This window comes from Procambarus clarkii, chromosome 58, assembly GCF_040958095.1.
Source record: "Procambarus clarkii isolate CNS0578487 chromosome 58, FALCON_Pclarkii_2.0, whole genome shotgun sequence".
Lineage (NCBI taxonomy): Eukaryota > Metazoa > Arthropoda > Malacostraca > Decapoda > Cambaridae > Procambarus > Procambarus clarkii.
The window spans coordinates 9,296,153-9,311,715 of record NC_091207.1 but is presented as its reverse complement, the minus strand read 5'-3'; the positions used below and the strand labels follow the sequence as shown (position 1 = coordinate 9,311,715).

At 49.1% G+C, this 15,563-nt stretch overlaps 1 protein-coding gene across 4 annotated transcripts in view; it reads right to left on the bottom strand.

Moving 5' to 3' along the window:
- Window positions 1–9,905, bottom strand: part of Tsp74F (Tetraspanin 74F) — a 59,743-nt gene extending 49,838 nt beyond the window's left edge. Inside the window, exon 1 of one of the 4 annotated variants that reach the window (XM_045758178.2) lies at window positions 9,781–9,905. The gene's annotated coding sequence lies outside the window, so the exon portion shown is untranslated. Of the gene's footprint in view, window positions 1–9,435 lie in introns of all 4 variants that reach the window. The other 3 variants (XM_045758181.2, XM_069306524.1, XM_045758180.2) reach the window with 3 other exon arrangements.
- Between the last annotated feature and the right edge of the window lie 5,658 nt (window positions 9,906–15,563).

The following is a 15,563-nucleotide window of genomic DNA, read 5'->3' as shown; positions in this document are numbered from 1 at the left end:
TCCTCAAAGCAATAACACTGAACTACCGATGCCTTTCTAAATACCTTAAGGACTCACGAGCACTCTGCTTGCACTGATGGGCGTGTTCAAATGTCAACAGGTCGCACTTGAGAGAGAAGATACAACACCGCCACACACCGCAGGCAAGACTGAACAACTGGTTTAACTCGTCACACACAATTTAGCTGCATCACAGCTTGCTTACTCCCTCGCTGATAAACAGCGAGGGAGTAATATTATGACATTCAAAATCTGCTTTCCGAGCACTTTAAAAAAACTTTACAAAATGGATACTAAAAATGTTGCAACATCCATTATAAATATTAACGCACAAAGCAACAGTTTGTCATTTGTATGGCTGTCAACTTTCAGGCGTTGTCCAGCATGAGGACAGCCGTTAGCTGTGACGAGCATGAAATCGAGTTACATCTAGGTATGCCAATCTGTTGTAAAAACGGCAATAATCTAGTTAATTACCGATAACAGAAGAGCAGTAACCGACATTCAAGAGGGCAGAAAGCAAGAGTATTGCAGTCTCCGTGGTGTAGTGGTAAGACACTCGCCTGGCGTTCCGCGAGCGCTAAGTCATGGGTTCGTATCCTGGCCGGGGAGGATTTACTGGGCGCAATTCCTTAACTGTAGCCTCTGTTTAACACAACAGTAAAATGTGTACTTGGATGAAAAAACGATTCTTCGCGGCAGGGGATCGTATTCCAGGGACCATAGGATTAAGGACTTGCCCGAAACGCTACGCGTACTAGTGGCTGTACAAGAATGTAACAACTCTTGTATATATCACAAAAAAAAAGAAAAAAGAAAAAAGAAGTATAAGAAGTTTTGGCATGTTTAGAGCAGAACTACATGTACGGGCATCGGAAAACATCCATTACACCGACACTCTAATTGCCAGACATTAGGCTGGGATAACTTAGGTTCGCGTCCACCTCCCAGCTCGAGTAGATTTCCTTTATGTAAATCACGTTATGTGATTTCTGTATTAAAATTATTAAAGGTTTTGGGCCTGCTTGGAGGGTCGTTTGTGAACCTTTATCTCTGTCGCAGAAGGATTCTGAACATTGAAACATTGATTCAATGTTCAGGATTCTGAACATTGAAGTAAATGTCTACAGGTAGCGCCAGGGGGGCCTTGTCAAGGGAAAGGGTTCTGTGACAAACCGTAAAATATGTTGACCAGATCACACACTAGAAGGTGAAGGGACGACGACGTTTCGGTCCGTCCTGGACCATTCTCAATCTACTTGAGAATGGTCCAGGACGGACTGAAACGTCGTCCCTTCACCTTCTAGTGTGTGGTCTGGTCAACATACTTTTGCCACGTTATTGTGACTCATCGCCTGCAACTATAAAATATAATGTGTATTCCCCGTGTCCAGTGTAGAGGAACGTCATGCCCCAGACTGGATAATTTGTACAACTTTCCCTGAGGGCCGGACCTTGACCCGCCCCACCTGGAGGGCTTGCTAGGCGCTATGTTTGAAATTAGTAAGGCAGGTGTGTAGCACAGTATAGTGGTAGGTTTACACCGAGTATACCACAAGTATCACAACCCCATAATGCCTGTAATCAACTATTTGAGTCCAAATGATATGAAGTACTTCGAGCTCTAACTACTTCATACACTCACTAATATTGGACGATATTCTTGCGTTTTACCCAGGGTTTGTTAATGTAGGTTAATGGATTAGACGTCTCCTGTTCTCTCCTAATGCCATGTATGATTATCCTGAGAGATGGCGATATTAGATGAACTAGTTTCTGAGCTACACTGTAAACCATATAGAATAGAGCAGCAACAGTGTTATTGTGTATACTTAAGCTTGTTAATTAAAAAAAATTGATTACAATTTTTATGACTTAATTATCTAGTACTTTGAAATCATTATTTCTATGGTCAGTTACAACAAATCCAGTTTAACTGGTTTCGTGTATGTTACTCTTTAGTAACCTAACCACCACCACTTCAAAATACAATAATTGCATAATACAGAAGTTACATTAACAATGCACAGCTCGTCGTCTCTATCAAAACTCTCCCCCACAATTAAACATTATAAGTGTCTTATCTGGCTCATTCACTTAGTCAGCCCATTGGTATTCTCATGTGGTAATTCAGCGCCACAGTATTGTTTAAGGAAAATCTTGTAGTCTGCTGCCACCCGCCCTCATACTAACGCGCCCTTATCATCACCTAAAAAATCTAAACAGAAAATGGGGACCCAATTTCGCGAGCCGCTATCATTTTCTAATGCGACAATTTTTGGCCTTGGGTAGAGTATACGTCAAAATGCGACGTTCTATTAGGAGGCCAAGTTGCTGCTGCAGCCAAGCTGTCGCTCCTGCAGGCTAGGCTCCTCCAGGTGGCGGCCAAACCCAAAGTCATCAAACACTGCATCATACTAGAATGTGTTTAATAGCTAGGCCTAACTCAGGTTGTGTTTAGGTTCTGTTGGCCATTACTGGTATTTACAATACGTGGATGAAGCAGTAAGATGTACGATTCGAGCAAAGGTGGTGAACGAAGCATTGCTCGAGAAACACACAACAGTTGTAAGTCAACCCACCCACCAAGCCCCTGTTTATATATGAAACTACACACAACTCTTCACATTGTCTGAACCCGTCCTCAGGCCAGGCTCAAAGCAGCGGCCGTCACACTCCTCGAAAGTCATCAGTAATGTGTAAACTATTTTTCCATAAACTGGGGACGTTTGAATTAACGACCATTTGGCGTTTGATAAAGCCGGCCGGATTTTTCTTGTTCAAATCGCAACTATTCGGTATGAATTTTATTAGATATGAAAAACTCAAATTATATATGATTTTTTTTTTTAAGATATCACAAACCAGTGAAAGGTAAAGACCTAAGAGGACTGCACGCACCTAAATGTTAATCTATGTAAGGTATACAAATGGGCAGACAAATGGCTACCACCAGACAGTTTAATATGGAATGGTAATGTTTTCTCACGACCACAACACAATAAAAAGTCACTTGTGAATTTGTGAAATTTATGTAAAGCATATACACCAAGTCTTTCACGCACTCCTGAGTGCTTCGTCAAGGTCTGAGTGTATGATTACGACCAGACTTGCATCTCTACGTCTCCTCTAATGAGAGGAGCCGTACCACAGCCAGTTGTCCAGCAGAGAGAGAACCCCATTACCTAATGCGCCGCAACTGACGAGCCTGTCTGTCGCCCAGACGGGATCACAGTGAACCCCCTGGGAGAAGTGGGACTACACGTGTGTTTAAACTTTACCCAACACCTGTGTTGACTTTAGCACTCAGGAGAGTGATAAAGACTTTGGTGTAAATTCATTACATAATTTTCACAAATGCACAAGCGAGATTTTATCCTATACAGTTAAATCGTAATTAATGTAATGAGGTTTATGAAAGGGAAGAGAATGCTAGGAAAATAATATATAAAACTAGCTGAAAGACTATCCAGGAATGTTACCTGGAAGTGAACATTACTCAAGCCTCACCCTCTTACATTAAATGCAAATAATGGCCAACTTAAATACCCAACCTACGCCTGACTATACATTGAACGTTAATGCGCATTATTATTACGAGGAACATTCTTAATGTACAAGTAAAATTTGGCGATCGTGTCATTAGGAAGGGTCGCCGCTTTATCGAGCCTGGCCTGAGGACAGGGTCTCTTAACTGCGTCACACACACTAAATATCCGACAACTAAGGTGCCTAACTTGGTATAACTATAATTATATAATACATATACCTATATTTCAGCGAACACATTTACTACACTTAAAATTGACGCGCACATCTTTGTGGGCGAGTACAGCCCGAGGCAGCAGCGCTCCCTTAAGACCACTTGCTATGTTCATTGTCACGTCTCCATTGACTTTAGTTAGGCCTATAGCATTCTTACAGTTTGTATTATTCTTCCATTGTGTACATTTTTACATTAGGCTTATCAGCCCCTCTTCCCCCCCCCTTAAAAAAGTGGATAGAACCAAGAGTAAGATCTTCAGGGTAAGTATTATAGTCTCGGGTTAATAATAAATAAGGGTTACATCAAACTGAGAATTCTAGGTTATATAGGCTACTGGTGACCAGGAGGTGTGGCTTGCACTGGACGGGTGAGCACACACCAACCTTGGCGCGGTCACCTCTTGGGTTTAACGTTCTCTAACCCTCCCGGGCCAGACCAAGCTTATTAAAGTCGATTGTGACTTGATAATCGACTTTATAATGGTCCAGGACTGACCGAAACGTCTTCACTTTCTAGTGTGGTTTGGTCAACATATTTCAGCCACGTTATTGTGACTCCTCGTCTGCACAAGGTTATTAAAGTATACCTAGTTTTTTTAATCACTAGCCAATACCACACCTAATAGGCCAACACACGTATTCCCTAGTGCTCAATAGTGACGATTCAACCCGTCCGCTCTAGCTGTACGCAGCATTTTAAAGTCAAAATCCCCAGCGGTCAATATATGATTATAAATTACACCGGCTCACAACCATTTTGTCTATGCGTGGGGTCCATCTATTAGTTAATTTGGTACCCCATTATCTGCTCGTAGAGAAGAGGCCGACTGGCCTGCATGACCAATGGGATAGTTTGTCATCTGAAATCATTAGTTTTTAATTTTACATTATTGGTTGTAATACTACCACCACCACCACCTACCTATACTAGGTGGTGATTGCCTAACCTATAGCATACAGAAATTGCAAGATTGACTTTAAAATTATAGAAAGTAAGAGCTGCACAAAAAGTAATACAAATTTACATTGGAGTACTTTCAACTGCAATAAAAACCCCACTTTCAACCCCTAGCCTCGTGCTTATATGGCGCTACCTCCTCCCTGCCACCCCCGGAGCACAGGCTGCTCCTGCTGCTGTACACTCACCTGCGACACCTGCTGCGACGACACCTGCGACACCACCTGCTGCGACACCTGCGACAACACCTGCTACCAGAGGTATATAGAGCACCAGAACCAAGCCACAACCGGTAGAAAAATGACGCAAGTGACGTCACGCCTTGTGCATTCCACAAGTATACACAACGTTTTGGTTAGGATAAGATAAATTAGGATAGGTTGGGTTGGCTTTACTTACTGCCAAGATGACGTAAGGTGGCGTTAATGTGTGCTACTGTTAGCAGCTGCTCGTAATTACACTACTTCCCAAGGACGGTAAAGGTAGTAAATCAGTCACCACAACCCCTCCACAGATCTCCAGTATCAGCTCTTGATACTGGTAATGGCTCCACAGGGCCACCACTTACTTGCTATTCATGCCCGTGCCACCTTTTGGGTGGCTTAATCGTCAATCAATCAATCAAATCACCACAAACCTTTCTTGCATTCATACCCATCAGAAATGTCACGGGGACAGGTAGCAAACTAGAGTACCGGTTTGGTTCACTTAATATCCAGGGGCCAGATTCACGAAAGCACTTACGCAAGCACTTACGAACGTGTACATCTTTCCTCAATCTTTGACGGCTTTGGTTACATTTATTAAACAGTTTACAACCATGAAAACTTGCCAGTCAACTGTTATTGTTACAAACAGCCTCCTGGTGCTTCGGAGCTCATCAACTGTTTAACAATTGTAAACAAAGCCGCCAAAGATTGAGAAAAGATGTACAGGTTCGTAAGTGCTTTCGTTAATCTGGCTCCTGGATGATAATTCCCCCACCACAACACCCACTGAAGTCTTCAAAAAAAAGTTAGCAAACCGAAAGTAATTACAGAGCTAACATGTATCTTGTGGAAATTGACAATAGCGCAAACTCCGACCACACTACCAGGTAATCAATGGTATGAGTGTCCTTGGTACAGAGGGCCGCTGGGAGAAAAGGAATGTCCCGCCAGCACAACCACCACGGGAACCTTGGCCCCACCACGTAACACTGCTTCCCAGTGCGTGGCGGGCCCTGGCTCCAGTACACGGGGCCCCCCCCCCCCCAGTGTGTGTGGCGGGCCCTGGCTCCAGTACACGGCCCCCCCCCCCCAGTGTGTGTGGCGGGCCCTGGCTCCAGTACACGGGCCCCCCCCAGTGTGTGTGGCGGGCCCTGGCTCCAGTACACGGGCCCCCCCCCAGTGTGTGTGGCGGGCCCTGGCTCCAGTACACGGGCCCCCCCCCAGTGTGTGTGGCGGGCCCTGGCTCCAGTACACGGGCCCCCAGTGTGTGGCGGGCCCCAGGCTGGAGTACACGGGCCTCCAGTGTGGAGGGCCCCAGGCTGGAGTACACGGGCACCCCCCCAGTGTGTGGAGGGCCCAGGCTGGTGTACACGGGCCCACTGTGTGGAGGGCCCAGGCTGGCGTACACGGGCCCACTGTGGAGGGCCCAGGCTGGCGTACACGGGCCCCCCAGTGTGTGGAGGGCCCAGGCTGGCGTACACGGGCCCACTGTGTGGAGGGCCCAGGCTGGTGTACACGGGCCCCCCAGTGTGTGGAGGGCCCAGGCTGGCGTACACGGGCCCCCCAGTGTGTGGAGGGCCCAGGCTGGCGTACACGGGCCCACTGTGTGGAGGGCCCAGGCTGGAGTACACGGGCCCCCCCCAGTGTGTGTGGCGGGCCCTGGCTCCAGTACACGGCCCCCCCCCAGTGTGTGGAGGGCCCAGGCTGGTGTACACGGGCCCCCAGTGTGTGGCGGGCCCAGGCTGGCGTACACGGGCCCCCAGTGTGTGGAGGGCCCAGGCTGGAGTACACGGGCCCCCCCAGTGTGTGGAGGGCTCAGGCTGGAGTACACGGGCCCCCCCAGTGTGTGGAGGGCTCAGGCTGGAGTACACGGGCCCCCAGTGTGTGGAGGGCCCAGGCTGGTGTACACGGGCCCCCCCAAGTGTGTGGAGGGCCCAGGCTGGAGTACACGGGCCCCCAGTGTGTGGAGGGCCCAGGCTGGCGTACACGGGCCCCCAGTGTGTGGAGGGCCCAGGCTGGAGTACACGGGCCCCCAGTGTGTGGAGGGCCCAGGCTGGCGTACACGGGCCCCCCAGTGTGTGGAGGGCCGAGGCTGGCGTACACGGGCCCCCCAGTGTGTGGAGGGCCCAGGCTGGCGTACACGGGCCCCCACTGTGTGGAGGGCCCAGGCTGGAGTACACGGGCCCCCAGTGTGTGGAGGGCCCAGGCTGGCGTACACGGGCCCCCAGTGTGTGGAGGGCCCAGGCTGGCGTACACGGGCCCCCAGTGTGTGGAGGGCCCAGGCTGGCGTACACGGGCCCCCCCAGTGTGTGGAGGGCCCAGGCTGGCGTACACGGGCCCCCCCAGTGTGTGGAGGGCCCAGGCTGGCGTACACGGGCCCCCAGTGTGTGGAGGGCCCAGGCTGGCGTACACGGGCTCCCCAGTGTGTGGAGGGCCCAGGCTGGAGTACACGGGCCCCCACTGTGTGGAGGGCCCAGGCTGGCGTACACGGGCCCCCAGTGTGTGGAGGGCCCAGGCTGGCGTACACGGGCCCCCAGTGTGTGGAGGGCCCAGGCTGGCGTACACGGGCCCTCAGTGTGTGGAGGGCCCAGGCTGGCGTACACGGGCCCCCCAGTGTGTGGAGGGCCGAGGCTGGCGTACACGGGCCCCCACTGTGTGGAGGGCCCAGGCTGGCGTACACGGGCCCACAGTGTGTGGAGGGCCCAGGCTGGCGTACACGGGCCCCCAGTGTGTGGAGGGCCCAGGCTGGAGTACACGGGCCCCCCCAGTGTGTGGAGGGCCCAGGCTGGAGTACACGGGCCCACAGTGTGTGGAGGGCCCAGGCTGGAGTACACGGGCCCCCAGTGTGTGGAGGGCCCAGGCTGGCGTACACGGGCCCACAGTGTGTGGAGGGCCCAGGCTGGCGTACACGGGCCCCCAGTGTGTGGAGGGCCCAGGCTGGCGTACACGGGCCCCCCAGTGTGTGGAGGGCCCAGGCTGGCGTACACGGGCTACAGCCCCAAGCCAGGCGCCGTATTCCTGGCGGCCAGGACTAGTTTTTGTGCCTCCAACACCAATTACAAAATAGGTTTTCCCGTATAAAAATACTCAGGAAATGTATGAAACTTTCCCCCTTTTAAACTAATCTTGTAAATTAGCTTCACCTTGTAACTAACACATACGATACACTGATACATTAACAACACTTGCCTTGTAAATGCCACAAAATTCCTGACAAACTGAGCCCAGGTTCCATGATTTAATGTTAATGTTATATAGTTCAGTGTAAGAGTTAAGAGCGAGGGGCTTTACCTCACGCACGGGGCTGCCTGTTGGTCACACCATGAAGGAATAATATCCCGCCAGCGTTATCAACAGGTTACAAGCAAATCCTGTACCGCCGGGGCCCAGGCGTACCGTACCTCCCCACCCCGTACCGCCGGGGCCCAGGCGTACCGTACCTCCACATCCCGTACCGCCATGGCCCAAGCGTACCGTACCTCCCCTACCCCGTACCGCCATGGCCCAAGCGTACCGTACCTCCCCTACCCCGTACCGCCATGGCCCAGGCGTACCGTACCTCCCCACCCCGTACCGCCGGGGCCCAGGCGTACCGTACCTCCACATCCCGTACCGCCATGGCCCAAGCGTACCGTACCTCCCCTACCCCGTACCGCCATGGCCCAAGCGTACCGTACCTCCCCTACCCCGTACCGCCATGGCCCAGGCGTACCGTACCTCCCCACCCCGTACCGCCATGGCCCAGGCGTACCGTACCTCCCCACCCCGTACCTCCACATCCCGTACCGCCATGGCCCAAGCGTACCGTACCTCCCCCACCCCGTACCGCCATGGCCCAGGCGTACCGTACCTCCCCCACCCCGTACCGCCATGGCCCAGGCGTACCGTACCTCCACATCCCGTACCGCCATGGCCCAGGCGTACCGTACCTCCCCCACCGCGTACCGTACCTCCCCCCACCGCGTACCGTACCTCCCCCCACCCCGTACCGTACCTCCCCCACCCCGTACCGTACCTCCCCCCACCGCGTACCGTACCTCCCCCCACCGCGTACCGTACCTCTCCCCACCCCGTACCGTACCTCTCCCCACCCCGTACCGTACCTCTCCCCACCCCGTACCGTACCTCTCCCCACCCCGTACCGTACCTCCCCCACCCCGTACCGTACCTCCCCCCACCGCGTACCGTACCTCTCCCCACCCCGTACCGTACCTCTCCCCACCCCGTACCGTACCTCTCCCCACCCCGTACCGTACCTCCCCACCCCGTACCTCCACATCCCGTACCGCCATGGCCCAAGCGTACCGTACCTCCCCCACCCCGTACCGCCATGGCCCAGGCGTACCGTACCTCCCCACCCCGTACCTCCACATCCCGTACCGCCATGGCCCAGGCGTACCGTACCTCCCCCACCCCGTACCGCCATGGCCCAGGCGTATCGTACCTCCCCCCACCCCGTACCGTACCTCCCCCACCCCGTACCGTCCCGCTACACATACAAACCTTGCAGCTAAGTGTACCACGGTCCTTCAATATATATTTAACTCAGGACATGAAATAATCACATCCAATGCAGACTTTGCCTCGCTATGAGCCATGTTGCGTCTCCCAAGACTCTGCCACTGTCTCTACATCAAGGCCGAAGTCTTAATATTAAGTAACTTTACAAAAATCACAATTGTAGGTACACAACTATTCAAATATTTCACATCACACGCGTGTACAGGGATCCATACTCCGTCACAATCACTTCGTATACACATACACACTTTTCTGCACTTCCTTGTGTTCAGGAAGTTTATAAGACGGCCCAAGGGCCTCCTTGAGACAGCAAACTACACCACTCACAAGACAAGGAAAACGCGTGTGGCTGCGCCGGGCGGTGGACGTGTTCTGCCAGGCCAGCCACAGCCGCCCGGCCGACCCCTGGCAAGACCTTGCGCTCAGCCAATCACCCGCCGACACGTCACTACTACGTCACTGCCGCGTCATCGCCCACACCTTCACGCAGGAAAGATGTCTTGACGTAATGTCGGCCTCCAGGGTCACACCGCAGTAAGTTTTTCCCTCCCCAACGGTGAGGCTGCATCCTGGCTTTCCATGGCGGTACTAGGCTAGAATAAGATAAAAATAAATTACCTTTCCATAGGCTTAGTGTGCGCCTGCGGCCTCGGTAATGTTGGCGTCGAACAAGCGTAAAGTGATTAGACTATTATCATTGTCTCACAAGGAACAGCCCTGCTCAAACATCCGGGCCGGGATATCCTGTATGACTCAACATAGCAATTCCTGTTAAGTGGTCGCTGTACTTGAGTACTAATTGTGCTTGTGGAGGTTGAATATCAAACCTTGGGTCTGCCTCTGGACGTCCAGTCTATTGCTGGACGCTTCATACGACCAATCAACCGTGGGAGAGTTATTAAACATACCACAATACCCTCTGACCAATCAGTAAGTATACTTAATCTCTGGCCACAGTCCAAGAGAAGAGTATACTCACTGTATGCATACAGAGAACTGGGGTATACCTTCGCTATATATCTCTAAGTATCCAGGAACTTGTCAGCCTTACTTTTAATAATGAGTATGCAATGTGTAGGCTTAATCTTAATCGGCTCTACGTAACAGAGGACAGAAGAGGCCGTGGAACACCTAACGACGTTTGGGTTTAAGAATATTGTGTTGATTACTCCAGAAGCAGGTGTGATTTACACCAAGGTCATAGTTCTTAAATATCCAACTTATTTGGATCCTGATTTTCTTCTCAACAATGAAGGTGTTGTGTGAGCTAACAGGACAACCCTTCTCGCAAATTTAATAAGTCAATATTGACTTATTAAATATGTGCATAGGTGACATACTTAACATAATAGTTTCCCTTGAAAAGCTTCATAGAAAACACCGACCTTACCTAACCTACTTAGTATGTTAAGATAAGCATCTTATTGCTTCGTAATTACAATTATTACCTAACCTATACCTATAATAGGTTAAGTAACAATTGTAATTACGAAGCTATAAGATGCTTATTTTAACATACTAAGTAGGTTAGGTAAGGTCGGTGTTTTCTATGAAGCTTTTCAAGGGAAACTATTATGTTTAGTATGTCACCTATGCACGCAACTAATAAGTCAATATTGACTTATTAAATTTGCGAGAACGGGTTGCACAGGAACAGTGTTCGTGGTGAAAAACAAAGCCAGAGTGTTGCCTTGATAAAGGGCGAGGCGCCAGAAAGAATTTTTGTGCAAGGACTTGGATACAACAGGCAAGTAGCAAAATAGAGTGGTCTACATTCATGCATGAAGTGTGCTCGCTGGGGACATATGGAAATGTCAATTTGTCCCCAGATGTCGGTACTGTGGTAAGAAACATGACTCGCGACAGTGTAGAGTCAGGATTGACAAAGGAGAACATTTGTTGTCATCTCGCTGCAATTGTGGAGGCAGCCACAATGGTGGTTGCTCTCCATGTCCCATGAAGCCCCGTGTGAGAGACTCCAAGACGGTAACCGTAAGCAGGGTAAACGAGGCTCTGAAGGAAGGCAAGATCCTACAGCAGGAACAAGGAAGAAACACTGGGAAGACAACAATTGTCTCTGTGAACTACGTTTGGGAGAAAGGCTCGGCGACCATTAAGGATAGCCTAGTGCCAGTAGGAAACTAAGGATAGCCTAGTGCCAGTAGGAAACTAAGGATAGCCTAGTGGCAGTAGGAAACTAAGGATAGCCTAGTGCCAGTAGGAAACTAAGGATAGCCTAGTGGCAGTAGGAAACTAAGGATAGCCTAGTGGCAGTAGGAAACTAAGGATAGCCTAGTGGCAGTAGGAAACTAAGGATAGCCTAGTGGCAGTAGGAAACTAAGGATAGCCTAGTGGTAGTAGGAAACTAAGGATAGCCTAGTGCCAGTAGGAAACTAAGGATAGCCTAGTGCCAGTAGGAAACTAAGGATAGCCAGTAGGAAACTAAGGATAGCCAGTAGGAAACTAAGGATAGCCTAGTGCCAGTAGGAAACTAAGGATAGTCTAGTGGCAGTAGGAAACTAAGGATAGCCTAGTGCCAGTAGGAAACTAAGGATAGCCTAGTGCCAGTAGGAAACTAAGGATAGCCTCGTGGCAGTAGGAAACTAAGGATAGCCTAGTGGCAGTAGGAAACTAAGGATAGCCTAGTGCCAGTAGGAAACTAAGGATAGCCTAGTGGCAGTAGGAAACTAAGGATAGCCTAGTGGCAGTAGGAAACTAAGGATAGCCTAGTGACAGTAGGAAACTAAGGATAGCCTAGTGCCAGTAGGAAACTAAGGATAGTCTAGTGGCAGTAGGAAACTAAGGATAGCCTAGTGGCAGTAGGAAACTAAGGATAGCCTAGTGACAGTAGGAAACTAAGGATAGCCTAGTGGCAGTAGGAAACTAAGGATAGCCTAGTGACAGTAGGAAACTAAGGATAGCCTAGTGCCAGTAGGAAACTAAGGATAGCCTAGTGGCAGTAGGAAACTAAGGATAGCCTAGTGACAGTAGGAAACTAAGGATAGCCTAGTGCCAGTAGGAAACTAAGGATACCCTAGTGGCAGTAGGAAACTAAGGATAGCCTAGTGGCAGTAGGAAACTAAGGATAGCCTAGTGCCAGTAGGAAACTAAGGATAGCCTAGTGCCAGTAGGAAACTAAGGATAGCCTAGTGCCAGTAGGAAACTAAGGATAGCCTAGTGGCAGTAAGAAACTAAGGATAGCCTAGTGCCAGTAGGAAACTAAGGATAGCCTAGTGACAGTAGGAAACTAAGGATAGCCTAGTGGCAGTAGGAAACTAAGGATAGCCTAGTGCCAGTAGGAAACTAAGGATAGCCTAGTGGCAGTAAGAAACTAAGGATAGCCTAGTGCCAGTAGGAAACTAAGGATAGCCTAGTGACAGTAGGAAACTAAGGATAGCCTAGTGGCAGTAGGAAACTAAGGATAGCCTAGTGACAGTAGGAAACTAAGGATAGTCTAGTGCCAGTAGGAAACTAAGGATAGCCTAAGAAAAATAGTTGAAAGACATTGTTAAGAATAGAGTTACACTTGATGATAGTAGGGCGTGTACTAGTGCTGAGCAAGAAGAAATGTCAAAATGTTGGGAGTCTCTGGCTAAGGAGATATTGGTTCTCAGTGACTTAAAATGTGTAGAATGTGTGGACAAGGTGATGTGTCTATTATCAATGAATTGGTAAACCGCAGCCAAGTTCTGAGTGTTGGAACATTGAGGGAAAATTACTGCATCTACTTTGTATTCCTCTCATGATGGTGTTAATTGTTAATTTGGCAAACTAAGGATAGCCTAGTGCCAGTAGGAAACTAAGGATAGTCTAGTGGCAGTAGGAAACTAAGGATAGTCTAGTGGCAGTAGGAAACTAAGGATAGTCTAGTGACAGTAGGAAACTAAGGATAGTCTAGTGGCAGTAGGAAACTAAGGATAGCCTAGTGCCAGTAGGAAACTAAGGATAGCCTAGTGCCAGTAGGAAACTAAGGATAGTCTAGTGGCAGTAGGAAACTAAGGATAGCCTAGTGGCAGTAGGAAACTAAGGATAGCCTAGTGACAGTAGGAAACTAAGGATAGCCTAGTGGCAGTAGGAAACTAAGGATAGCCTAGTGACAGTAGGAAACTAAGGATAGCCTAGTGCCAGTAGGAAACTAAGGACATTCATGAAAGTCATCATGTTTTGTAACATTAGAACATCTTATTATGCTTTCACATGTATTATACATTTCTTCCCAGGTTTTGAAGTGAGAGGATTAATTCATTAGCTCCCTCGCCTCTCATTAGTCTAATCGCCGAGGCTTCATTTATCTGAAAATCTATCCCCAATACTCGGTAAGTTTAATTCTATAATCATTATCTCAGTGTTAGTATATCTTGGGCCATGATAATAATCTTGGGATTATTCTCATTGTTTCATGTTGTACCTTCTCCAACATGTTTAGTCTCTCTTTACCAACACAAGACATGACAGTGGCAGCATAATCAATAAGAGATCTCACACTATGTCACGTGACTACCATTAGAATTGTTAAATATAGAATATGATTAATAATTGTACTGTATGGGTTTGTGAGCCCCTAGAGGGTCCTTATATGGACGAGGTTAGAAACAGCCTAAGCTACTCTATCCTTTTGAGATGTAATCACAAGAGGCTAGAGTAGCAGGACCAACCGGGTTGTGGTGGGTATGTGGGCCTGCGGGCCGCTCCAAGCAACAGCCTGGTGGACCAAACTCTCACAAGTCAAGCCTGGCCTCGGGCCGGGCTTGGACAGTAGAAGAACTCCCAGAACCCCATCAACCAGGTATATGTGGGCCTGCGGGCCGCTCCAAGCAACAGCCTGGTGGACCAAACTCTCACAAGTCAAGCCTGGCCTCGGGCCGGGCTTGGACAGTAGAAGAACTCCCAGAACCCCATCAACCAGGTATATGTGGGCCTGCGGGCCGCTCCAAGCAACAGCCTGGTGGACCAAACTCTCACAAGTCAAGCCTGGCCTCGGGCCGGGCTTGGGGAGTAGAAGAACTCCCAGAACCCCATCAATCAGGTACCAGGTATCAACCAGGTAACTTCCTTTTCTCAATAAACTTACTTGAACCTGAACTTGAACACCCCCCAAGGTCATTCCATTTGAGATAATGAAATACATGTGCAGGCGAGGAGTCACAATAACGTGGCTAAAGTATGTTGACCAGACCACACACTAGAAGGTGAAGGGACGACGACGTTTCGGTCCGTCCTGGACCGAAAATGGTCGTCGGACGGTCCAGGACGGACCGAAACGTCGTCGTCCCTTCACCTTGTAGTGTGTGGTCTGGTCAAGTGTGTAGTGGTTGACTAGTTTAGCAGTTACCAGGGAGGATGTAATTAAACAATTAGAAAAACTCAAACCAAACAAATCCCCAGGGCTGGATGAAGTGTTTGCCAGGGTGCTTAAAGAATGCAAAGAGGAGCTTTCATAAGAACATAAGAACATAAGAACAAAGGTAACTGCAGAAGGCCTATTGGCCCATACGAGGCAGCTCCTATTCTATAACCACCCAATCCCACTCATATACTTGTCCAACCCGTGCTTGAAACAATCGAGGGACCCCACCTCCACAATGTTACGCGGCAATTGGTTCCACAAATCAACAACCCTGTTACTGAACCAGTATTTACCCAAGTCTTTCCTAAATCTAAACTTATCCAATTTATATCCATTGTTTCGTGTTCTGTCCTGTGTTGATACTTTTAATACCCTATTAATATCCCCCCGGTTATGTCCATTCATCCACTTGTAAACCTCTATCATGTCACCCCTAACTCTTCGCCTTTCCAGTGAATGCAACTTAAGCTTTGTTAATCTTTCTTCATATGAAAGATTTCTAATTAGGGGAATTAACTTAGTCATCCTACGCTGGACACGTTCAAGTGAATTTATATCCATTCTATAATATGGCGACCAAAACTGAACTGCATAATCTAAATGGGGCCTAACTAGAGCAAGATATAGCTTGAGAACCACACCAGGTGTCTTGTTACTAACGCTGCGATTAATAAATCCAAGTGTCCGATTTGCCTTATTACGAACATTTATGCATTGATCCTTTTGTTTTAAATTCTTACTAATCATAACTCCCAGATCCCTT